Here is a 25,729-nt window from a genome sequence, read left to right on the forward strand (position 1 = left end):
CAAGAGCTCAGCTTTGAGTTATGCAGTTGAGGGAGGTTTTGAAAAACCTCTTCAGTGGTCAGCCACAGTAATGTTCTGTGCTCGACTGTTCTCCGTGCCTGGAGAACCGGTGCTTCTAGGAACTGTGTAGTGCTTGCTGTACATTTATAAATGTGTATTTCCCTCAAGCTAGGAATTATGCGGTGCTTGCTGTACACTTACAAATGCTCTGTGCTTTGAGTACCGCTGTGCATTCTGCAACATTTCTTGGGAACTCAAAGATAATAGTATTCTTCAAAAATAGAAATTTGACTTGCAAAACCAGTGCAGAAAAGCAATGTGCAAAAAACAGCAGGCAATGAAATACAAACTTTAAACTTAACAGAATGGAACTTTGACATTGGAAAGGCAGCAAACATTTCTGCCCATTTCAGTGCACAAATGTAGTCTGTGGCTACACATACACTGACCTGTAAGAGCCAAGGTTGGTGTACGTGCAGCTGTGGTTTCCCTTGCTGTCACCCAACATGGAATAGAAAGGCTAAGGATGCAGCCTGTGATGCCACGGGGGTGAGGGGGGGGATGGATGTAGGGAGCTGCTACTATGGAGTCCTCCAACGATGGCAAAGGGAGAGAGTCTGGAATCCTTGGATCTGTAGGTCAACCAGGGTCTGCAGCAGTTGGGTTTGCTGCCTGAGAAAATCCATTATGTGCTGGATCATCTCCCTCTCCTTTTCCTGATAGGATTTCTGGGCCTGTCTCCTGTCCGTTCTTTCCTTCTCCATGCCATCTGCCATGTTGGCCCTCCAGGCCATTTGTTCGCAGTCCAGTGCAGCATTAGCTTGCAGGATCTCCCTGAATATGTCCTCCCTATTCCTCGTTCTCCTCCTAGTCAGGGCCAGGAGTTCTGTGAGCAGGGGAGGGGTGCCCCTCAAGGCTGCAAAAGCAGCAGCTGCTGATAAAAAACACAGATGTCATTGGATTTACAGTCCCAATGGAAAGGGAAAGAGTTTCAAAACTCCCTTCTCTTGTTCCCATAAACACTTAATATGAAATGCTTATAGATACTTCAGCTTTGGAGCCCAGCCACAAGGAGAGCAGCCCACCAAGGGTGAGGAAGGAATTTCAGTTGCATGAAACAATAAATGTTGGTCTCTATTCCATGGTTACATGTGCAGGGCAACGGCACTGAATAGTGGCACTATTTTCCAAGGCAGCGAGAGTTTTAGCTGACATCTTGCCCCTGAGGGTAACGAAGGCATAGAACACTCAGCTGCCAATGGCTGCCCGGGTCCACATGCCTCTTGCCTGTTCACTGCAATGGTGTGGGAACGTGTACTACCGTGGAGGAAGAAATCAGCCATCCCTGGAAATCTTCAGGAGAGGGTTGCAGAGTATCTCCCGGATATAAGAGACTTCCCTATGTACATAAACTGGCTCCCCGACCAGCTCCCACCTCTAATCCAACAGGGGAATGAAGAGCAGGTGCCAGCTCTAACTCGTTTGGTAAGAGCAGAACAATGAAAAGCAGATACCTTTGTCTTAACCAGGGGATGGGCCAGGTGCCATCTTGAAATTTCAACATTGTAAAGAAAAATGCATGCTTACCGGAGGTCCCTTCCCCTCCACTGGGCTCGTCCATGCTCGCCTGCTGGGACTCGCTAGATGGGGCGAAGTCTCAAACAGGTCTTGGCTCATGACATCGTTGGAGTCTCGTCTCTCGTCTCTTCCTCGTCGCTGTTCACAGAAGAAATCTCTGGCTTCTCAGAGGTATCCATGGTGGTCTCTGGGGTCTCCGCCAACAACGGCATGCTGCTCGTTGTAAAAGCGGCAAGTGTGTGGCTCAGCACCAGATTGATTGTTGGCCTCCCTGGCCTCGTGATATGCCTGGCCAAATTCCTTCATTTTCATGGGGTGCTGCAGCTGGTCCCTATTACGCCCCTTTGCTGCAACCCCTGTGCTATCTTTTCATAGGTGTCTACGTTTCTACAGCAAGGTGACTTACGTCAACCTAACCTTTAGGGCTGTCTACTCTTAACTGAAGATATTCCAGGAGATTCCCCCCTCCCCCAACATTATTAAATGTTAACATTAATGTCGTTTTCTTAAAATATCCTATTAAAATCTCCTGGATTGCTTTCAATAGTCTGTGGGAGATTGATGCCAATTCCAGGAGACTACAGGCCAAGCCTGGAGGGTTGGCAACCCTGCTAACTTTGCAGCGTAGACCAGGCCCTAGTTCTGCTAGTGTCCTATCCCCAATGAAGACAAGTGTCTAAGAAGTGTAGCCAATAACACTGTTAAAACACAAGACACCAGAAAATACCACTCCAGTAGATCCTCCACATCTTCATAATCTTTGGCCCTGAGCAGCATAGTACTTGAAGAGAAGTTATTGCTGCTAAGAGACACAGGAACTTCTGAAAACTTTACCCATAAGTCACATGGACTGCGGGGGGGGGGGGGGAGGAGAGAAAACTTTGCAATTTGGGATGAATATTTTGAACAAACTAAAGCAATCACCAACAAACTGATGTTGAATAAATACAAGGAATCAAATTAGTCCTTTATAGAGATGAGTTATAAAGACTGACAAGCCTGAAATGACCTGAAATAATAATTTTCCATGTACATGAATATTTCTAACACAACCATCCAAGGGACCGGAGAGAGTTTGTTGCCTCTTAAAAGGTGGACCTTTAACTAAAAAGGTTGAACAAGATTATAGTGGAAACCCTGAGGATACTTTGAAGTGGTTTTGCTGTGTTTGGGCACACCGTCTAAAAACCACACTCTTGGGATTTTCCAGCAAGCTTGTATTTTCCTTGCTCCACCAACTTTCCTCCCCCCACCCCCCCATTATTAAAAGGAGAGTTGCTTGATAAATTAAAGTAGTATACTGAACAGAGAAACCGTGGAGAGGTTAAGTAACTTGGCCGAGGTCCCAAAGCATGCCCAGTAGAAGAGCATGGTCTACAACCCAACTCGCTGTCTTTTTGTAACAAATCCAACATAGTAGACAGGCCGTTAAGTAAATTACGTATCTGCATAGTTTGGACTAGAGCACTGATCTTTCAGCTCCCCCAAAACACACACACACACACACACACACACACACACACAATATGACCTCTATCACCTGGGCTAAAGCTGCTCCCCCATAGCTTATAATAATTAATAATAAAGCCCCTCTTCTTCTGAGGGCCAGACACTAGAGAATTATATTACAGACATACATAGGCAGTACATTATACACAGATCTATAGGGTGAGCCATGCAAAATGTAACATTTAAGGTGCCTATCACAGAGATATCTAAATGCAAATATAACACTTTATAGAGACCAGACAAAAGCTCCTGCCCTCTGTTGCTTACAATGTGTGTGTTCCAGTGAAGCAGAGAATCCTGGAAGGGGATGATAATCATGGTGATCACTGAGAGAATGATTTAGGTTTGAGACTGGAGGAAGGCCAGCTGGACTAACTTGTTAAGTGCTGTAGTTAGAATGGAATGGAGAAGCTCTGTTCCACTCCCATCCCCGTCCCCCCCTCCCCCGGCATTACCTCCCCCCCAAAAAAGGGGAGGGGGGAAAGAAGAGTCCAAAAGGAAAACAGAACTAACAGTACCCATGTCAGGAGTAGTATACCAAATATACTAAGAACACCATCATGAGCTCTCTCTCACAAAATAAATTCTACAAGAGCACCTCTCCCCTCCACCCCCCGAAACACACACATTCACTTCCAGTCTTAGAAGCTCATATCAAATTCCAGGCCAAAATAAAAGTTATAAGCCTCCTGGTTCTTAGAGTCAGTCTTAGACAGGACTGTCCTGACCCAGCATACACAGATTTTTTGTAATTGTAGGGACTATTCATATGTTAGGGGTATTACACGTAAACAAATTAATGGTATAAAATACACAGGTCCTGTCCACACTACAACTTTTAAACCAAGTTTATCAGTTACCTGCATAAACAGCTCCAAACACACTTTGTGTTCACACATCACAAGGTTAATTCTTGTTTGGCAACTGGTAGCTTACAGTATTCCACCCCTGCCAGAAGAGAAAACGGTCTTTCGATAACCAGTTTAATGTAGTTTTTTGCATGGTGAATAGAACAGCTCCCCCTACATACTCTATTGTGCACGTGTAACCAGTTTTTCTATTTCTACTCCCTCTCAACTAATAGTAATAGGGTATCATAGTGTGTAATGCCCCATTCACTGCTAATGCTGCTCTAGCTGTAGGTCTTCCAAGAACACCCCTGAGACAGTATGGGATTGTGTTCCAGAATGCAATTATAGAGAGTTAGCCATTGTGATAGATGTCTATACCAGGGGTGGGCAAACTACGGCCCAGGGGCCGCATCCAGTGCTTCAGACATTTTAATCTGGCCCTCGAGCTCCTGCCGGAGAGTGGGGTCCACAGCTTGCCCGTTCCGTGCGTGCCGTGGGTCCATGCGGCTTCCGGAAGCAGCAGCATGTCTCCCCTCTGGCTCCTACACACAGGGGCAGATAGCATCACTCCTGCAGCTCCCATTGGCCGGCAACCACAGCCAATGGGAGCTGCAGGAGGGATGCCTGCAGACCGGGCAGTGCACAGAGCCGCCTGGCCATGCCTCTGCGTAGGAGCCAGAGGGGGAACATGCTGCTCCTGCTTCTGGGAGCAGCCCTGATCCCCCTTCCATCCTCTAAACCCCTCGGTCCCAGCCTCCTGCACCCCAGAGCCTGCACCCCAAGCTGGAGCCCTCATCCCCCCACTGCAACCTCCTGTCCCAGTCTGGAGCCCCCTCCTGGTCCCCAACCTCCAATTTCATGAGCATTCATGGCCCGCCATACAGTTTCCATAGCCAGATGTGGCCCTCAAGCCAAAAAGTTTGCCTACCCCTGGTCTACAACGAGGAAATGAACAGAGAGTTGTGCTGTGAAAAGAGCTGCTACGTGGACATAAAATTAACCGATGCTTGTTACAACACAGTTGAGAAAAGAACTCGTTAAAAAGCCATGATTGTACTTGTAGCATAGAGAAGGCCTTATACACATGCGACATTTTTGCACTTTAAAACCTCTGGACAGATTTTCTTCAAATTTGGCTTATTCCTCAGATTTAAGTGAGGTCACAAGTCAAAGGGATCTTTGAGCTTTTTATGTTCTTCCATTATTAGCGTAAAAGATTTCTGATCCAAAAAGGATGGAAAATGCCTAGCACATTAGGGATGCTAGGCATTATTGACTAAATTAAATAAACACCGGACAAATTCTCTCCCCTCCCTCCACTAAACAGATGCAGATGTAAATAAAAAAAAATAGAAAACTTCTTTATGTGCAACTGAAAGGGGAAATGGAGGAAAAACACAAACACTGAAATTCAGCCTTCACTAGTGTGCGCAACCTATGTCCACTACTATGTGAAGGCCTGTCACGTGCAATTGCTTTAACACATTCATAAAGATTTTTTTATACGGGCTCTGCACGCTTTTAAGGAAAGTACAAGTCAGGCCAAGTTTGGAATCCTCCAACCTATGCAGTTAAAATTACAGCAGCCCAAATTAAATTCCTTTGTGGAACTCAGATTCAAAAAAAGAGGGGGGAAAAAAATCTCCCCAAACTTGAATTATCTAAGGATTTTATCATGAAGCCAGAGAGTAGTAATATTTATTGACATGCCAAGAGTCCTGCAGCGCAAGAATTTAGGAAAACCCAGAATACAGATACACCTAAATATCTTAAACCACCATTTTGTTTTATATAATGTAATCTTACAAGTGGGGATGATCACACTGCCAATTAAGGTTGCTTGATCCATTTCATCATAAGATGGTGTTTTCAGTTGCTCATAATTTTACCAGTTTGTAACTGATTGGACTGAAGTTTTCCATGCTGTCTGCCTCAGGCTGATATTTTTTTTTTTCTTTTTAAAGAAAATTTGAAAGGAAAATAGTTCAGCCATTGCCAAGGGAGGGTGGGAGGAAAAATATATATTGTTTGGCCCATATTAAATTCTAGCAAACTTCTCTTTGAAAAACTCCAAGCCCGCTATGTGTTGAAGGTAGAACTTGACTTTTAGCGTGAAGGTGGCCTTGGTGAAAATCTGACCAAACCTAGCCAAGTTATGGAAACTTTTTTTTGGGGGGGAAAAAAAACAAAACAAAACCCAAGTTCTCTCATGCTCAGACTTCAGATTTTAGCAGCTTAATTACTACGATTATTAATACCTTTTCCAGAATGGCTATTCTGGTAAATTGTCAAGTATAGACAAACCCTCAGACTCTGTCCAATACCTGTGAAACCCACTGGCAAAGTGTCCAATCCTCCTCTAGTGCCAGTCCGCATAAGGTAACAGCCTACTACAGTTACCAGTTACTCTGTTTGCTCAAGTGGCAGAGGCCTGTTTGGTGCATCTGAAGGGTCCAACTCTGCTGATGACCTACTTAAGTGTCAATATGATGGAATCAGCTTCTTCAGTTCTCTCTCTCTCTTTTTTTTTTTTTTTTTTTTTAAAGTAGGCTATCAAAACACCCACAACCATGTTAAAAGGACATTAATGTCACAAAGTCAAGCCCTCAGAATTAAAGTGGCCTGTGCAGCCTTAATTTGGTCCCCTTGAACGTATGCATAAGTACATATTTTCCACAGGCCTCCTGCCTCATTCAGTGCCCAGGATGGATGGCGCTCACTTAATGAGCGGCTATTCACGATATTGCTTTCTCATTGCACAATGTGTGGCCAGGAGCCTTATTCACTGTATTCTATCCAAACCCTGCTCTGAGGCAGAGTTATCCATTTCCACAGTGGTTTTTCTACGGTGCTCGTCACTACAGGCGGAGTACTTCAGAAACATTCATGAATTTATTTTCACAACACCCTGTGAGCTGAGGGAACATCATCCCCATTTTGCAGTTGGAAACTGAGTCAGATTAAGGTCAAAATTAACACTGAGTTTGGGTGTACAATTTGAGATGCCTAGGCCCTCGGAGCACTTATATCACACTTCATTTGTTCAAAGCGGAGCTCAGCTGCTTCAGTTGCAGCTGTGGGTGCCCGGCACTTCTGCAAATCAGAACCAGGGTCTCAAGCAGGGCACCCAGAAAATGAGGAACAGACAATTAGTGAGCACCTGTGCAATGTTTGGTTTAAGTGACTTAACTAGCATCACACAGGAACTCTGGCAGAGACATCAATAGTCACGTTCTCCAGAAGTCAGCTGTCTTATCTGTGACACTGTCCCTTCTATGCCAGCAATCCCCCGCCTCACTCGTGACACTCTTTCCAACTGCTGCAATAAGCAAAACATGGGTCCTACAGAAATACATAATCCTGAATCATCCCCAGAATAGGTCCATCTGCAATGTATGAGACAAGCATCCTGTGGGGAAAAAAAATACTATGATCATGTAATTAAATCCTGTATCAATGCATATGCACGAAAGGCTGAATTAAGGTTACACAGGCAACCTTAATAGTGGCATTTCATAACTTGACTTTGCAACCTTACTAATGTTCTTTTAATGTAGTGTTGTGTGATTGCTTTTGAAAGAACATTTACAGACCATCTGTGAAAACACAAACTTGATTTTTCTCAGTTGAATTTGCCAGGTTTGGGGGCTGCTCAAGGCTATAAAAAATTGGAGCCTGAAGCAACTTTTGTGGGTTCATTTCCCCAGAGACCAGCATAGCTAAGAAGAATAGTCAACCTAATGGAGAGAGGAAAATTATAGTACGTGTAAATCAAATAGGGTCACAGAAGTAAACTGAAACCAGTTCTAATCTCTGTATCCCACAAATCCCTCTCCCATGTGCTCTCTGGCACCACTTCAGAGTAACCTGGGGAAGAAGCATGTTCACCTGTTTCAGTGTACATGATTTCCTCAGTGGCTACAGAAACAGGCACAAAGAGGATCCCACCTGGAACAGCCATTGTACTTCCTGACCAGAATCTTGCACATGGTAAACTTTATGTTGAAGGGGAGGAAACGAACAAACAGCCTGTGCTTGTGCCCTCTCTGTCTTCTTTGAAGAACTAATATCAGGAGATTTATATTCAGGGCAAGAGCCCATGCTGGCAGGAGAGGAAACTGCTTCTGAGAAGGAGGGGGAGGTGGGTAGAGGGAATAGCCTCCAGTTTCTTGGCTTGTGATCAGCAAGCTGGGACGCATTCTGTGGAACTAGGCCAAAGTATTAGTAGTTATATTCAAAAGAATACTTGAATCCCAGCTCAAGGGAGCCTAGTTTGTGGCTCTCATTTATGCTGTACATCAGTTGAATATCAAACCACATTTTCTGCCTTCTGAATAATAAAGCTTAACAGTTTGGGACTCCCATATGGTCTATTGTTAAGATATTTCCAAACACTGGCGGCTGTTTTATTTCTGAAGGAAAGACGACTTCTCCCTCCTCCGAGCTTTACTTGGTAAAAATAGGCATGTGGCAAAATAAAAATAAAGTGCACCAAAAGTTCTGAGAGGAGCTTAAAAATGAAGGGGTTGAAAAGATGGGAAATACATTTTGAAATATAAGGGGAGGGGGGAGGGGAGAGCCACTGTCTCATGCAAATGCGTGTTTCAGGCAGAAGCAGCTGGTGCCACCAGGCTCTGCAGTACAGAACAGGGGGTGCAGAAGCTTTCAGAGCCCACGAGCTGCCCTAACAAAGGAGGACCACACAGATTCAAGCCATTCACAAAAGGAGCCAGGCTGATTATTTGATGATTACTTACAGGGGGTCTTTGCCAGTAACGTAGGCAATAATACCGGAGAACCTGTTTAATGTGTAACCTGGGTTTGTCTTTTCACACGTCCCTCTTTACTCAGCTACTCATTCTCAGAGGGCAAGGCTGTTGGATGAAATTATCAATTTTCTACACAAGACACTAAATTTGTTAATAAATCAATCTACAGTGCAATACACACTACCACTATTTTACCTGAACATTCAGGTGAAGACAGGGAGTATTTTTATTCCCACTTCACAGATAGGACAATGAGGCAGAGAGATATTAGAAAACTTGTTCAAGGTCAGAGTCATGGTCAAAGCTAGGATTAGAATTAGACGTTGCCCACTTCCTGTCCTGTGTTCAGACCAGTTGGCCACAAGGCCCTCTTTGAAAAAGAGTAAGTCAGTTTGTACTGTAACAAAATTTGACAAGTGTGCCCAAGCACCCAGTTCCATTCAGTAAAGGCCAGCGAACTGCTCAGAAACCTCTCAAGACCTATAATCCTAACAGACAGTGCTGTTAGGACATCCAACTGAACAAACTCCTGCTCTCAGCAAGAAGCACCACAAACTGGCCCGAAAGAGGGGCTATCCAGGCCTCCTCACGGAAGAAGATGAAACCTTGCATCTTGACCATCCCTGGTGTAACATACTGGACTGTGTTTAAGCAAATGATCCAGGAAGATAAAAGAATTCTCATACCAGGCAGGGGTATGGGGACACAGCAAGATCACCAAAACCTAGCAGCCACTAGACTCCAAGGAACTATGGGGGCAGGAAGGTTAAGGAGAAGCTTTTTTTCCCTCCTGCTGTTGTCACTGCTTCACCCTTGCCCCACAGCACCTTCTCATTCCTTCCTCCTCCCTTCCTCACACATTCTGCTCTAGAGAAGAACAACCAGTAGCTCACAGCTGTCACCTGCCTCTTCCCTAGAGCTATGCAAAACCCAGAATTTCCATCCCACAGGGAATTCTGACATTTCAACATTTGTCTTCATCCCGAATCAGGGCACAAAGTTGAAATTGTGAAACTTTTTGCAGAACAGAAATTCTGAAAAATGTCTTTCCAAAAAGTTGTAATGTTTCAATTGGACATTTTCCATCAAACCAGTTAGACACTGAAACTAAATAACTTCAGTTTGGGCAGTTTACTGAACTGAGCTGAAATGTTTTATTTCAAGTCAGTGTGCTATTAAACCTCAGTCACAGGAAAATCTGTGTTTCATTATGGGAAGGCATAATCCCCAGGGATTCTGCCCCACAGAAGATAAAGATGGCTTGAACAACTCCTCCCAAAAGGCAATGCGCTGTCAGGGAAATGCAGTGTAATGTTTTGTTGAACTGACCTGAAACATTTTGTTTCCAATCAGTTTTAACATTTTGATTTTTTTTTTTTAAACTCTGGTTGAACCGACCCAAATTTATTTCATTTTCTTAACCGGGGGCAGGGGGAAGAGCTGAAGATTTTCAACAAAATCAATTTTCCCCACAGAAGACTTTGATTTTGCAGAAACTGTATTTTCCATTGGACAATCATTGACAGAATTTCCAAGTAGCTCCGTGTCTCACTATGTATAAAAGGCACTTCTGGGAAGCATAACGCAGAATCGAGGGGCACAGAAAGTATCCTACAACCCCACGTACACCCTTACCCACTAGCTACAGCCTGCACCCTTTCCCAGCCCTCATTAACTTCATCAAAAGTTCCATCAAATTTTATACAGAAGGATAACTTCTCTGTGGAGTTTCCTGGATCCTCCTAGAATAAATTCTCTCTCTGCTGTAGAATTCTGGGATACCTTAAAAATAAGCTTTTGATTGAAGCTCATTCTCTAGAACAGAAATTTCTCTAAAATGGTATTTTAGACTTGAGTCAGTTTCACAGCTATGGAAAGGGGCTTTAGAAATTAGGGAAAACACCCCTCCCCCCCCCCCCACGACCTCAAAAGGATTGAGGTCATCGTAAGACTAGACTGTGGGGTTTGGAAAGAATTTTGAGAGCCTCTACTATAGAGGTTACTCAACACAGTTGCCCGTAGGTAGATCCCATCCTTCTACTGCTTGAGCTGTTGATGCTTCTTTACTCACTGGGTTGAAGCAGTGAGTGTGTATGGAGGTTCTTGAGGTTGCAAGTTCTTTCTCATCCCACACGTATGTGTCCAGATCATCCATAATGACACAATGGAGGATCCTACTGTTAGAAGGAGTACAGGGTTACCCTCCCACTGTAAATAGCAAAATGCTGCATAAGGACCAATGTGTATTCCTAATTCTTATATATCTTGGGAAAGGGAAAATGGGAGGTGCGCATATATTTTGATTTACTTTTTTAAAAAACACTTAGCCCACAGAATTCCAATGTTGGAAACTGTAATAAACTTCTTTATAAACCCCATAACCTTGTGACTGTTTTATAGTTGTAAGGAATCATAACCAGAGAAAGATTTAGTCTAGCAGTGATCTGCCCTCAAACATATTAATCTGTCACATCTAATATAAAGGCAATAAGGAGACTAATGATTTCACAGAGTAACTTATACAGACTGAGTATGGATTTAATGGGATCTTAAACTTAAAATTACCCCTGAAGCCAGAGTAAATGTCTCAGCCCAGCACCTACTAGCCCAAGGACTAAGCCTACTAGCCAGAGTGGAAAAAACACTGTTTTTATTCATGATTTTAAGCCTTCAATATATGTTTTACAGTTGTATTTTACTGCTGTTGGACATTGTCCATATGGCTGTGACACACATGACCAGCTTTCTTTTTATTTCCTCCTTTAGTTGGGAGATTTGATTTTTCTGTTTCTCACTACAGTAAGATATGCAATGGGGGACGGGGCCTTTGCCACCATGCACTCCCCAAAGCTATGCTGCCTGACATGTAAAGGAATACAATAACAATGCATTGTATACAACATTTTTAATAAAAAGAAAAAGGAGTACTTGTGGCACCTTAGAGACTAACCAATTTATTTGAGCATAAGCTTTCGTGAGCTACAGCTCATTTCATCGGATGAAGTTGCATCTGTTCATCCGATGAAGTGAGCTGTAGCTCACGAAAGCTTATGCTCAAATAAATTGGTTAGTCTCTAAGGTGCCACAAGTCCTCCTTTCCTTTTTGCGAATACAGACTAACATGGCTGCTACTCTGAAACCTAACATTTTTAATATCAATTCTCTACTTAATATTTGAAATGTTAGTTTTTTCTTTTCTAGCTTCATTCCACTTTCTTTCCTAGCACAGATCATAGGGTAGGTCTTCTTGCCTTGTTTTTAGGGTATGTTTCATGTCTCCTTCATTTCCCTACACCCTAGCTGCTCTTTCCCCTCTATTTTCTCTCTCCTGCCTTCTCACCTGAAATCTGTCCTCTACTTCTCTTCTCTACCTTAATAATTCAATCATCTAGATCTTAAACCTCTCCCTTCTTTTTCCTACCCACTCACACGCTCTTCAATACCCTTCAGGGAACAGAGTTCTGGCCCACTCCACATTTGGTTCCTTCCTATCCTCCAGAGAAGTAGCAAACAGCTCCTAGGGACATGCAACTCCCCACTCTTCCTCCAGAAAGGAAGACAGCAGCTCACTCAATCCTCCCGACCTCGGACCTGCTACTTAGCCCTCTAACCGATCCCAGTTGCCCATTCACTCTGCAAGAACGGTTAAGTAAGTTTTTCCAAACCGAGATTAAGAGAACCCTGAATGCATTTTATAGTCGCTTGCATACAGAACGAGCCAGACCTGAAACCACTACTGATGCTTACAAAAAGTCTTTTGATGTTGAACCAGGGAGCCCTGGTTTCAACAGTAGCAAGACCAATGAAACCAAGTGTGTCAGCACGGCTGACTCAGGATACTGAAGAGAGTTTTCTACACTCTCACGTAGTGCTGTAATATAGACGCCTATGCCAACAGGAGCGTTTTTTTTCTGAACGACGTTGGCTAGGTCAGCAGACGCCTCTTAAGTTGACATAAGCCCCAGTGTAGATGGAACTATGTCAGCATAGCTACATTGGTCAGGGTGTGGGTTTTTTCCATATCCATGACCTATGCTGCTAGGCCCACATAACCTTTCACGGTAGAATCCCATCAAGAACTTCAGAACATATGGGGAGGGACATTGGCTCCCTGATAGCAGAAGGAATTCACGTTTGAAGCAGTAGGAAACTGCTTCCTGGATACAGTTATTCACCACATGAACCAGTCACCTCCCTGCTCAATATTAAATTGTAACATTATTAGTGCCTAGGATGAACTTTTAGTTCCACTCTACAGCAATGGACAGACTACAACATGTTGGAGAGACAGAGAAAAAATATCCAGGTGTGAGACGCTTATTGCTCTGGCCACTGCAAAAAAATGAAGGCTTGAGCTCACATTTTTGCCTGATTGCATAGCTGTCTCTGCTACCCATCTAATCTGCTTAGAAAACTGGTTTTGAAGGATATGGTTCAGACATACCAGTCGGGGGGGGGGGTTAAGGGGGGAAGCAGCGAGAAGTGCTGCAGCTGCAAAAGATATCTCAGAGGTTGCAACACAAGCTCTCTCCCCCTCCTCCACATACAGTCAACTGCACTGGGCGGATAGGCTAGAGATTCTACAGTGTAAGCAATAAGGCAGAACAAGGTGTGAGAGCCTCTCTCCCCCCCCCTTTCCCTAATACCCACACCCTTTGGGGGTGCAGTGGAAAAAGCAAGAGGCTGAAAGTCCAGCCACCAGAAAGAGGGAGGTGGCAGAAATACCTGTCCTGGCTCATTTCAATTGTGAAACCACTTTCACGATGGGCTGGAGGGAAACACATGTCACTAGATGTTATACTGAAACAATATGTGGATAAGGAGTTGCAACGTCTGTTTCGTGGTTCGGTTTTGAACCCTTATTGTGCAACCTGATTTTCTCCTATTATCCAGACCATTTTGCAAACTCCAACACAAATTCAGTTGAGTCATATGTCCTGGAAATTAAACATATCAAGGGGGAAGGAGGGAAATCCACTGCATGTTTTGGTGACAATATCTGAAACTCACACACAGAAATCTCATTTTATAGGTCGCTGCCATCTCTAAACTATGGCTGGATGATAGAGGGAGTATAATTTTAAGCGGCCCTTGAACACCACAAAATAGGCCAAAAATTTCAGTCCATAACTCGAATAGGTCACCAACAGAAGATGAAGCAGCAAAATTAGCGGACCAGATTCTGGCTGCACTTACATCACACCAGTTAAGTTACTCCAGATTTACCGTAGCAAAACTGAAATCAGAATCCAGAATCAGAAGCACGTTAAGAAGCTGCATTTTTTTTTTCTTTTTTTGTTTTAAATGCGTAGGACTTCAACCCAGTTTGCTTTGTTTCAGAAGTTTGCGCTCCCCTTTTCAGGGGGGCTAATGGTCTTTAGCAGTTGAAAGAAGACTTCTAAACATTAGACGTGTGCTTTTTGTGTTCTTTGTGATGGCTAAAGAAGGTATAGGATAGATACTGGTATTTGTCACTCTCTCAAAGTTGTGGTTTTTCCCCTGTTTGTCATCTTCCTCTTCCCCCTCCCTCCTTGGAAATATCAGGAATGTGACACTAGTCATTAGGAGGGTCTCTGAGGCTGTATATTGTGAGCGCGGACTCCTTAATTGGTGCAAGCGTAGAGAGTCTTAAACAAAAACTTCCTCTCCCCAAAATGATTATCATTTAAGTTAAACAGGTGTTAATTAAAAGAGTTTGAGTCTGACTAAAAATCCCTTTTCCCGCTTAATTGTTCAAACTATCACCGTCTTAACTCTTGCAAGGTCACCATTTCATTCATTCTCAAGTCCTCAGAATCTTTCGGGCCACTCTTTTTCCTACCAAAGACCAGACAAGGTTCCAAGTGCAATTCTAGCCACCCACCCACATTTGCTGGTCATCTCCCCCTCACCCCCCAATTTTTAGGTGTATTATACGACAGCTGGCTGAAGTACACAGGTATTATAGATGTAAATGGAAGCCAAAAATATAGTCAGCGCAGGGATGCTCAGAACATCTGATATCAGGGGACACCCAATCCACCAGCAGCACACCACATGGTGTTGATAGGGCAAAACCCAACCTGCTTCTGCTGAAGCACAAAGCTAAAAGACCAAGTATTTTTCGCTATCCAGAGAAGTGCCGTTTTTTCCTCCTGCTTAGCTCCCGTCCTCAGCTCGGGGTACAATTCCGAAAAATCATTAAAAAAAGGTATTTGTGACTCTAGATAACATGACTAGTCCTTTGTATTTAAATAGGTCACTTGATTCAAGAATCTCATGGCGCTTGGCAGTACTATTTGCCACTTCACAGATGTGAGGTTAGATGACTTGCTCAAGGTCACAAAGCAATAAAAGGGGGAAATGCCCAAGGCCAAAAAGCAATAAAGGGGGAAACTGGATATGGAGTCCAGACTTCTCCAATTCTGAACCCACTACCCTAACCTCTAGACCAAACGCGTCAAACAATGGGGTAGGCAGGCCAGATCAAGCTCAGTCGATGGACTTGTCTGGCCTTTGACATTCAAATACTGCAAAATCTGAAGCTTTTATTTTGAAAAAAGCATTTCTAGTCTTCATGGTTATGAAGGTAACAATCCAAATAAGTGTGTGAAGCCCGACAGCAGCATCCTTCCAGGGCTGCAGGCAGCCTGAAAGATGTTGACTGCCCACCCCCCATTAATCTCATTAGGATATTAATGCTGAAGCCCAATGACAACACTTCAGTGATCAGCAATTAAATAGTTAATGCTTCCATTTGAGCAGATGGAATGGGAGTTACTGTAGGGAAGAACAGAGGTGGCACAGACAGGGAAGGCAGAGAGAAGGAAAAGGAAGATGGGAAGACGACAAAAGGCGCAGAAATAGCAAAGATCCTGACGGGCAGCATAATTTCCCTCCTTGGTGCTAATTAGCAACCTAACCATGCAGCTTTTAAGACCCTCTGCAGACTAAGCTAGTCAGGACACGTTAGCTAACATCACATTTCTAAATCCTAGTAGAAGCATTCAAGTCTATATAGATCAAGTTTCTGATGACATCACAGGGACCAAGAGCAAAGCTATAATGCGGTGTGAGGTCACTGGGATGACAAGCAATAGAGAGTCTTGCATCTATGTTCTGGTGTATTTTATATTCGATAGACAAGAATAAGTTGTACTTCTCAGGCCGAAGGTTGCATGTGAAAAAGTTAATATTTCAATTTCTAGTATCATTTTGTAGTTAGACACTACCACAAGGTTAGTATTCTCTCTGCTGCTTCATCCAAAGCCCCATTACCCAATGGAAAAAGGGATTAAACTACTAGTTTGCACTCCCCTCGAACTTTCCAAATCAGAGGATTTCAAATTGCTTTAAAATCAATGACTCACCTACCTTGAACGCAGCTATAAATAGTATACCCGTTTGATAGATGGGTAAACAGTCCCTCTGAAGTCACCGAGATTGCAAGGCTGTGATTGAGGGCATATTTGACCCAAAGATGTTGACTTCAATGTGAGTTGTGGGTGCTCATCATTTCTGAAAGGGAAAAAAAATAAATAAAACAAACCACCAATCAGGCTACCTTTACTTAATTATTGAAGCCTGGAAATTTTGGCTAACATTAGGCACCTAAGTGACTTATCCAAGGCCACAGAGACCAAAACACCCACCCCCACCCCACTTCAAGGCAATGGTCTCTGTTCTCTAGAGCTGGGGTCGCATTATTAGGGGCATGGTCTCCTTGGTCTTTATGGCTCCAGAGAGTGTATAGAAGGAGAGCAAGGAAACTCTAAAACTGAACTCTGAAGTTTTATTTTGTGGGAGTGTGGCATACATATGGGATAGGGGATTCTATCTGAGAACCAGTGATTCAAAGAGATTTGGGGGTCATAATGGATAAGCAGCTGAACATGAACTCCCAATGTGATGCTGTGGCCAAAAGAACTAATGCAATCCTGGGATGCATCAATAGGGGAATCTCGCATAGGAGTAGAGAGGTTATTTTACCTCTGTATTTGGCACTGGTGCGATCACTGCTGAAATACTGTGGCCAGTTCTAGTGCTGACAATTCAAGAAAGATGTTGATAAATTGGAGAGGGTTCAGAGAAGAGCCATGAGAATCATTAAAGATTAGAAAACCTGCCTTATAGCGATAAAATAAACAGATTGAGCTCCTTGAGTCTAACGAAGAGAAGGTTGAGGTGACTTGATTACAAGTCTAAGGGCTTGTCTACACAGACAGCACTGCAGCTATGCTGCCGTAGGCTTCAGTGAAGATTATGTCGATGGGACAGTTTCTCTCGTCGTCTTTGTTAATCCACCTCTGCGAGACGGTACCTATGTCAATAGGAGACACTCTCCTGGGAACATGGCACTGTCTACATGAGGGGTTAGATCAACAGAACTACGTCACTAAGGGGTGGATGGCCATAGTATCTCCATGGGGAACAAATATTTAATAATGGGCTCTTCCATCTAGCAAAGGTCTAACACGATCCAATAGCTGGAAGCTGAAGCTAGACAAATTCAGACTGGATAGGAGTAAATATTTGACAGTAGGGGTAATTGTTCCAGTGGTTAATTTACCCAGGGTCATGGTGGATTCTCCATCACTGACAATTTTTAAGATCAAGATTGGATGTTTATCTAAGGGATATGCTCTAGCAATTATTTTGGTGAAGTTCTGTGACCTGTGGTACACAGGGGGTCAGACTAGATGACCACATAGATTCCAAGGCCAGAAGGAGTCAGTGAATCCGTAAGAAGGGAACTGGACTTGCCCCCTTTCCTCCTCCAGTGATGACCAAAGTGCTTATAGCAAGTTTTCAAGGGGCAATAAAGATGATGCCCTGGATCCGTGCAACACCATTTTCACAATCCATTACCCGACTTATTATTCAAATACACAGAGTTCCCCCGTGCTGGGGCAGCATCGCCCATCGACACAGAGCCAGTTCAGAGTTCTTACAATAAATACCAGAAGAGTTATGAATCTTGTGGCGTCTTCTAGCCCTTTCAAGCTGACAAACTGTTCCCCAAATACTGCTGGAAGACTGATAATTTCTCATTGCTTGTCCTGGGCAATAGGTGTGCCCCTCACCAAATAGGCTTACCACTTAAAAGCTTAATTGCACCTGTGGTTTAAACATTATCCCCAACAGCACTTGGGAGTATTTGGATTTGGGCATTCCAGGTGTGGGACTCAGGCCTGCATTCACAAACAGAGCTGGGCAAGCAGGAGTGGAAGCCGCTGGTAAGAGCAGGTTATATATACCAGAGGGCAAAGGCGGGGGGGGGGGGGGGGGAGTGTTTTTGTTTTGATCAGATTTGGCTTCACTTGCATTTCCAGCTGGGTTTGGGTAATGTCCACCGCATTGTTTGTGACTAAGGGCAGGTTTCCTGGTCTCAGATTTCATTTCCACAACAAAAAGATCAAAGTTTTGTACAACTTGGGCGTTTGCAGCCAGCAAGCGGTAACTGCACAGCAAGTACACTCCTCTGTGCTCCTTCATCCCACAGGCTATGTGAAAAACGGAGGAAGAGGAAATAGCCCAGGTCTGACCTGGATTACAACTTGCCATCCTTCCTTTACAATCTGACGTTTTACAAAAAGGTTAATGTCCAAGATTAAAGGCACACTCAAATGCTTCTCTATAAAACCTTTTTAAAAAACCTGCAACCTACAGAGGCAGTCCTCCTTTTCTCCCCTCTCATTTGGCAGATAGGGATTCCTATACCCCACAGTTCTTCTGGAGAACACCACAGAAGATCAAGTTCCTTTCATTCACTCATTTGTAGACCCATTTAGTCCATGCAATGTAGACATGCAATGCACTCTGTTCCCAGAAAAGAGTTTGTGCTGCTTCTTCGGAGACGGTGGGAGAAAACAAATAAAGTAGGCCTTGAAACTAGGTACATCACAGTAGCCAAACTTAGAGCCAGGGACCAGGAATCAGCAGGTCTTAAATTCTAATCTCTGTTTACAGTGACTTACCATATTAACTCAAGCAGCGCACAAACTTTCCGGGTCTCAGCTCTGCAGTCTACAAAAGGGAGAAACTATAGGGTGTTGCATGGTTTTATTATAGCTCAGATATGGGGAGCTTTGCCCCTCTGAGGGTGTCTGAGCCCCTGTTGTTGCTGCCTTTGTGCACTCCAGGATCTGGAAGGACCATGCCCACCTATAGGGGTCGGACTCCCTCCTTACTCCCCCGCCATATGAGCTCGTTCTGGGGGAGCCTACCCTTCTGGAAGAGTCAGAGGCCCCATCCCCAGCCAGGATCTGCCCATTTGAGTGGGGGTGCAGAGAACAGGTACAGTTCATCCATATCATAGGCTCTAAAGCACACGAGAGGGATGGAACACCCAGAGAGATGAATGGAGCAGTTCACATATCTCACTGCTGTTTCAGGTTGTATTCATCTCCATGGGGTGTTCTCATTCAGCTCAGACCATCACAGTGTGAGGAATGGGCCACTTCGGACCTTTCAGAGCCTCCAATGCTACAGATGCCCAAGCAGAGGAGCCTTTTCCCTCCATCGTCCCTCAAGCCCTCCTGTTTAAAGGACGATGATTGTAAGGGCTTGTCTACACTTAAAATGCTGCAGCAGTTCAGCTGCATCGCTGTAGCATTTCCGTGAAAATTATACCTAAAGGAGGTGTAGGTGTACTCCACCTGCCCAAGAGGCAGTAGCTATGTCAAGGGGAGAAGCCCTCCCATTGACATAGTGCTGTCTACCCTGGGAGTTAGTTCGGGATAACTGCGTTGCTCAGGGGTACAAATGCCTGCATGGATTTCCTTGAAATTTGCTATGCTTTGTGGGAGTGCAGGGTAGGGTCACTGACCCACATTTGGAGTCAATCGAGCCAGGGGTTCCGGAGATACAATCCCGGAGAAAAAATAGACATTTTTGAAAAAGTTTCTAGGGTTTGTCTTGTTTTGCACGGAGCTGAAGATCAAACTGTTGCTGTGATGTGTGTCAGAATGGTCTTCAATCGGTCAATTTTCACCCGAGGTAGTGCATGGTACCCACTAAGTCTTTGGAAAACCCAAATTGTGAATGGTATTTAAGAACACGTTCACTTCGCTTGCACAGATGTGCAGTCTGGAAGGACTGAAGTGTGCATGTGCCGATAAAGAAAGAACAATTTCTATGCAGCCACTTTGTGCTTGCCTGCATAATCCAAGGGAATGTGCTGACACAACTGCCCCAGTGAACACCTTGCCACTGATGTTTCCAGTCCGAACCTTTGTACCTCTGTGCAAAGAGGGAAAGTGGCCTAGGCAACTTCTCTCCCCCCACCCTTTTTGTCTTTTAACAGTGTTAGCCTGAATCCTTTTAGAGTAGCAGCCGTGTTAGTCTGTACTCGCAAAAAGAAAAGGAGGACTTGTGGCACCTTAGATTGAATCCTGTGAGTGAGTGTGAGCAGGCTACGCAAAGAGCTTGGACACTGTAGCAACTGTGTGTTAAAGGGGCATAGCTGAAAAGAGGGCAGAGTTAAGATTGTATCGACAACCTTAAGTGAGCATTTCCTGGTTTTGAGAAGTTTTAAATTTTCCTCAACTCTGTGTTCTGCAAGAGGCTCACCTACCAGCAAGCAACCGTAACTCTGTGTTAATGTAGTTTTTTGCCGCTGAATAAATATATTTTTGGGAAGTACACAGATCTTCATATAAAAACCTGTGGCTATGGGCAAGGGATCTGTCTCTTGGGCAGGGTAGATTGATTTAAATCAGCAAGCAGGAAACCCTGATTTAAATTATTGATTTTTAAATTGCATTTTGCACTGTATTTTATTTTCCTGAAGTAGGTGGATTCTTGTTAACACACGTTATTTGCAACTAAATATAGCCTTTTCACTAACTTTGATGCTTCTCTTTGCTAACCAGGAGACTACACTATATCGATACACAATTAAATTATATAGCTCAACTTTACCTTTATTCAGATTCTTACTTTTTACATTTACTATGTTAGAAAATGCTTGAAGATGCAAGAAAAAATTTAGTAAATAAAAAAATGTGATTTGTGTCAAGCTCTATTTGGATGGAAATTCAATTCAAAAATATACAAACAATTTTAATTTTTTTAAATTAAACTACCTTAAAAGTGCCTGATATATTAACTCTTTTCTTACCAAAAGATGTTTTGATATGAAAATTGATTAAGCAAAGGAAGTATGAATAGTTAAGTAACTGAACTGATAGATTCTGGCCACCCTGTCCTTCAAGATTTTAGAACTAGTAGATCTTACCCTCTCACACCTAGTTTTTAATTCATAGATTGGAAGAGGAAAACAAACTTTCCTGCATTTTCAACTCTCAGTTGGTTTCCTCACTTTTTTAAATGAGCTGAACTAAAATGAAGAAAATATTCTCTGCATCTGCGGGAGAGAGGACTGTTAAAAGCTGGTTTCGCTCTTTAACAAGTGTGGTTACAGGTGTTTAGCCTGTAACTTCCAGCAGCTCAGTGGTTTGATTTTCTTCAAAACTTGGCAGCAAAAGTACTGCTTAATTTTTTTTGTATTAAATTATTCTAATAGATTATAATAAAAGTGTAGGCCTTAATGTAGGTTGTCATAATTTTCAAATTTAATTTTAAATAGGTTTATTGAAAAAAAACCTTTATTTAAATGAAATCTAATTTAAATAAAACTGTAAGGTTTTTTTTTTTTATTAAAAATATGATTTTTATCCATCCTGCTCTTGGGAATAGTGAATTCCATGCATGGATCAAAGAGGGCATGTAGAGCTAAGAGAGACAGCAATAGGAGTTGGTTCTGTGTTTAAAAAAAAAAAAAGAAAAGAAAAGTTAAACTAGATATCCTGGAGACGGAGTATTGTCTACCAGGTTACAGCAGCTTTCAATTAAAGTTACATTTTATCCTTAGGCAAAGTTATACAGTATCTCTCTAATATTAGCAGGGCACATTTTCAATCATGTAGATCTTATTCCCCACACACCACATTAATAATAGAACAACATTGTGAACATCGACCAAATCAGCTGGGAAATAAGAATTTTCTCTTCCCTCTCCTCTAAAGAAATATCCCTCCTCTAGAAATATCACTGAGCAACTGGAGTTAAAGGGGAGGGAAGTGGGGTGAAAATGCGGGGGGATGTTTGCTTCCCAGTAACGTGTACAATAGTGTGGCAGGAGTTCACACACAGTATACGTTTTTGCGCAGCATGAATGACTGAACCCCCCACCCCCATCTCACACATATGTTAAGGCTCAGCTTCTGCTTTAAGCCACCATAACCAGAACAGAAGTAACACCAACATATTGTTTTGAACATGCTTCAGAAAGGTCTCAGGCTCTGGCCATGACTCTCCGCGAGTATTGCAGTCCAATGACAGAGGCAGCATTAGAATGTGATCTACAGCAGAGCCTCTCTCATCCCCTACCCTGCCTGGGAGGCATGTGAGAAGGCGGCTGGCTCTTTGCAGCAAGTCTCCGGAATGCAGTATGGCCCCAGGCAGCAAGAGTGGTTTCCAGAGAGGCTGTTTGCCAATTGTTTCTTGTAGGGTCCCACAGCTCTATTCTTTAATATTAAAGACAATGGGGATCAAAGGCAATGGAATCTGTGCCTCTCCCAGCCCAGCTCCTGGGTAAAATTCTGAGCCTCATTAGCAGCCTTACCTTGCTGAAGAGGATTCCCATTCTAGGCACGGAAGACAGTTGTTGGCAGCCAGGCAAAGGAGACCTTGAATAAAATTGTCAAGAGTCCCTGTATAATGTAAAAAGAAAAGGAATACTTGTGGCACCTTAGAGACTAACCAATTTATTTGAGCATGAGCTTTCGTGAGCTACAGCTCACTTCATATGCATCCGATGAAGTGAGCTGTAGCTCACGAAAGCTCATGCTCAAATAAATTGGTTAGTCTCTAAGGTGCCACAAGTCCTCCTTTTCTTTTTGCAAATACAGACTAACATGGCTGTTACTCTGAAACCTGTATAATGTAAGTTCCTACATCACTTTAGCCTGCTCCGCACTGCACGGTTAGGTTGACGTAAGCTGCCTTGCGTCAACCTAGCTGTAGAAGTGTCTCCACTTAAGTTTGGCTACCGCCAACATAAGTGCCTCTCTACAACAGGTCTACACTACAGACCTATATTGGTATAACTCAGGGGGGAGGACAGGACAGGACAGTTATATCAACCTACTCCCCCCCACCCCCCATAGACAGTGCCGTGTCGATGGGAGAGCTTCTCCCACTGACAGAGTTACTGCCTCTCAGGGAGGTGGATTAACTATGCCAATGGGAGAGCTCCCTCCCGTGGTCATCGCAGCATCTTCACTTAAGCGCTACAGCTGCATCAGCGTTTTTAGCGTAGACCTGCCCTTAGCGACACCACCTCCCCAAGCAGCAGAGAGTCAACGTGGATGTAGTTAGGTCGACGCAGCGTCAGTGTAGACGCGGCATTGCTTACATCAACTGTTGCTGGCTTTCAGGAGCAGTCCCGCAATGCCCTGCACTGACAAGACAATCCATACAAGTGCTCCTGGTGAGGGACACGCACTACCGACATAAGGAGCCAAGTGCGCGCACACAAGCGATTTAATAACTGCGGTGACTGTATGCCGATGTAAGTTAGGTCCACGTAATTTTGTGGCATAGACATAGCCTAAGAAAGTCACGGGGACTAATGATACTAAGTCACATCTGAATCTGAATCCTTCCCATGCCATCACATTTTGCTTAGGGCAGTCGTCGTCACTAGTCAATCCTAGAGAATCTCCCAGTCAATTGCGATCTCTTGCAGTGCAGCCGCTAAGGCAGGCTTCCTGCCTGCCCTGGCCCCACACCACTCCCAGAAGTGGCCAATGTGGCCCTGGGGACGGAGGGGCAGGGGTCTCCTTCCACGCGCTGCTCCTGCCTGCGAGCACCGCTCCCGAAGCTCCCATTGGCTGGGAACAGGGAGCTGCGGCTAATGGGAGCTGCGGGGGCGTTGCTGGAAGAGAGGCACGGTGTGCAGAATCACATGCCCCCAACCCTCCAGGGGTGCGTTGGCCCCTTCTGGGAGCGGCGTACGGCTGGGGTAGGCAGGGAACCTGCCTTGCTGCGCTACCAACCAGGAGCTGCCTAAGGTAAGTGCTGCCTGGCAGGAGGCCGCACCCCAACCCCCAGCCCCTCCAGGAGCCAGCAGCCCAAACCCCCTCCTGCACCTCAAGCCCCTGCCCCAGACCTGAGCCCCTCCTGGAGCCAGCACCCCACACCCTCTCCTGCACCAGTCTGGACCCCGTCCTGCATCTGAACTCCCTCCCAGAGCCTGCACCCCTCACCCCCTCTCAAACCCTTACCCCAGCCCAGTGAAAGCGAGTGAGGGTGTGGGAGAGCGAGCGACAGAGAGAGAGGATGGAGTGAGCAGGGCAGGGCTTTGGGGAAGGGGTGGGGTAGATCCTAGGTTGTCCTTAAATTCAAAAAGTGATCTTGGGCATACAAAGGTTGGAGACCACTGGCTTAGGGCATGAACAAGACCCCACCCTCTCCCTCCCTCCCTATCATGTTGTTTGGCAGAACACCTACTTTGTGTTTCTATAAACTTAACTTTTTTACTGGGACAGGTTAGGCTGGAGGGCCAGTTGGCTGCTTTTCCGGTGGTCCCTACCCTTTGACAGTCCTCCCTAGAGTTAAAGGTCCCACCAGCATTGCTTTAAGGGTCATTTAAACACACAAGCCTTCCTGCTGCATCTCATGATGTAGTACCCAGGGAAGACCTAAGTCACTTAAGCACTTTTAAAATGTTTAGCCTGTATCCCTGCATACAAGCTTGCTAACCTCAACCATGCTTTTTGGAACAATGCTGGAATGGCTTGTTGCCTTGTACACTTGCTATTAAGCTTTCACCCCTGGTTCAGGTGTATGCACTGGCTGTAAATACATTAGGAAAACTGGGACCTAGATTTTATTAATGGTGGTAGCAGCAGTGGAAACCATGACGTAGACGTGACTCAGACACTTCCAGTTGCATCATCTAACTGCTTAGAACAGGTCCAGAAAGGGCAGCGAGGAAGAATGCACATGCTTTTATGTTGTTAGCATTCATGCTACAGCAATGGTGGGAGATTTTCAGAAAAAACAAGCAACAGGATCATTACTGTGGATACTGGATGTTCATGACCTGGGTTAAGAACTGCTTAGTGTATCCAGAGTCCATGCTGCCTACTTTTAAACACCTTCAGTGTCAAGGGTGGTGTTGTGTCTAGGTAGTGGCATGTTATCTAAAACATGGAACTGGTAGCAGCATCTCATTGAATCAAACCCCAAAAAACCAACACCTTACACACAAAGTGGATGGTTAGTCAGCTTTTTCCAGCTGACTTTTGCACATCTACCGTGATAACTGACTGAAAGGCCATACTCAAAGAGCAGTTATCAATGGCTCATTGTCAAACTGGTAGGACATATCAATTGAAGTCCCACAGGGATCTAGCCTGGGTCAGGTACTAGTCAATATTTTCCATAATGATGGATGAAAGAGTAGAGAGTATGCTTATAAAATTTTCAGATGACACCACAGTCAGAAAAGTTGCTAGCACTTTGGAGGGCAGGATTAGAATTCAAAATGATCTTAAATTGGTCTGAAAAATCAACAAGATGAAAAAGTCACTAAAGAGAAGTACAATATTTAGGGAGGGGGAAAAAATCAAAAGCTCCTATGCAACATAGGAAATAACTGGCTAGGCAGCAGTACTGCACAAAAGGATGTGGGGTTATAGTGGATCATGAATTGAAACAGTCAGTCAATGAGGATGATGCAAAAAAAAAAAAAAAAAAACACACACACCACACAATATGTAAAACAGGGGAGATAATTGTTCCACTCTACTCAGCACTGGTGAGGCCTCATCTGGAGTAATGTGTCCAGTTTTAGGCTCCACATTTGAAGAAGGACATGAACAAACTGGAGAGAGTTGGGGGCGGCGGGGGGGGTATGTTTAGAAAACATGACCTATGAGGAGAGGTTGACAGAAATGGGCATGTTTAGCCTAGGGAAGAGAAGGCTGAAGAGATACATGACAGTCTTCAAATAAATAAAATGCTGTTTAAAAG

The 25,729-nt window shown here is 44.1% G+C and overlaps 1 protein-coding gene across 1 annotated transcript in view; it reads right to left on the bottom strand.

Annotated features, from left to right (window-relative positions):
* The window catches only part of HIC2 (HIC ZBTB transcriptional repressor 2), a 95,499-nt gene that overhangs the window by 34,524 nt on the left and 35,246 nt on the right, over nucleotides 1-25,729 (bottom strand). The window contains exon 2 of the mRNA XM_077835055.1: nucleotides 16,061-16,204. The gene's annotated coding sequence lies outside the window, so the exon portion shown is untranslated. The remainder of the gene's footprint in view (nucleotides 1-16,060; nucleotides 16,205-25,729) is intronic.

Source organism: Eretmochelys imbricata, chromosome 15 (genome assembly GCF_965152235.1).
Source record: "Eretmochelys imbricata isolate rEreImb1 chromosome 15, rEreImb1.hap1, whole genome shotgun sequence".
Classification (NCBI taxonomy): Eukaryota; Metazoa; Chordata; order Testudines; family Cheloniidae; genus Eretmochelys; species Eretmochelys imbricata.